This window comes from Carlito syrichta, unplaced genomic scaffold, assembly GCF_000164805.1.
Source record: "Carlito syrichta isolate Samal-C Ts95f unplaced genomic scaffold, Tarsius_syrichta-2.0.1 Scaffold307930, whole genome shotgun sequence".
Taxonomy (NCBI): domain Eukaryota; kingdom Metazoa; phylum Chordata; class Mammalia; order Primates; family Tarsiidae; genus Carlito; species Carlito syrichta.
Genome location: NW_007252026.1, coordinates 767,944 through 768,879, shown reverse-complemented (window position 1 = coordinate 768,879; position 936 = coordinate 767,944). Strand labels below are relative to the sequence as shown.

The 936-nt window shown below is 53.2% G+C and overlaps 1 protein-coding gene across 1 annotated transcript in view; it reads right to left on the bottom strand.

The window, feature by feature from the left end:
* The window catches only part of ANO4 (anoctamin 4), a 383,517-nt gene extending 383,220 nt beyond the window's left edge, over window positions 1-297 (bottom strand). Inside the window, exon 1 of the mRNA XM_021715858.1 lies at window positions 219-297. The gene's annotated coding sequence lies outside the window, so the exon portion shown is untranslated. The remainder of the gene's footprint in view (window positions 1-218) is intronic.
* Between the last annotated feature and the right edge of the window lie 639 nt (window positions 298-936).

Below are 936 nucleotides of genomic sequence, written 5' to 3'. Positions count from 1 at the left end.
TTTTTGATTTCTCGTAGAGATGTGGTCTCGCCAAGTTGCCCAGGCGGGTCTCGAGCCCGCGGGCTCAGGCAATCCGCTCGCCTCAGCCTCCCCAAGCGAGGGATGATAGGCTGAGCCACCGAGCCCGGCTAAGACGTGTATTTTGTTCCTCTCCTTTTTCAGCCTCTCCCCCCAGAACCCCCGGGTGTTTCATAAAACCAAATGACACAGCTGCTCACCTATGGTGATCTGGCTGACACAGCTGTAGTAGCTGCCCGTTGTTGCGGAGGAAAGGTTGTAACTCCCACTGCTCACATCTTTGTCTGTGAAGAAAATAAAAGACAGTAAGGTGAATTCCAGCCTGGCAGACGCCATGACCACAATGTGAGTCGACAACAGGCGGTGAATAGGCTCGTTCTCCGTCCATAACACAGGCAGCCTTATACTGATTTACTTGGTCCTTCATCAACACGGAGGGAGTGCTAGGTGTCGGGCACTCGGATGGACACTTGGAATATTGCCGTAAACAACCCAGACAGCCACACACACGATCAGTTCACCATTATTATAATGGGGGAGTGAAGGGTGCTGGAGCACTTGGCGTGGGAAGGGGCACCGAGGCAGTGAGAGGACACCTGACCCAGACGACAGACTGGCGAGTACCAAGTAAGGCTTCCTGGAGGAGGTTAACATCCACATGAAATCCTGAAAGCACTATCAGACCAGGCAAGAGGAGAATGGATTGAAAGAAAAGGCCGAGCTCGGTGGCAAAGCCTGTCATTCCAGCACTTTGGGAGGCCGAGGTGAGTGGACCGCCTGAGCCCACGGGTTAAGGAACCAGCCCGGGCAACTTGGCAAGACCTCCTCTCTACAATAATTTTAAAAATTAGCCAGGCATGGTAGTGCATGCCTGTAGTTCTGGTTACTTGGAAGGCTGAGGCAGAAGGATCGCCAGAG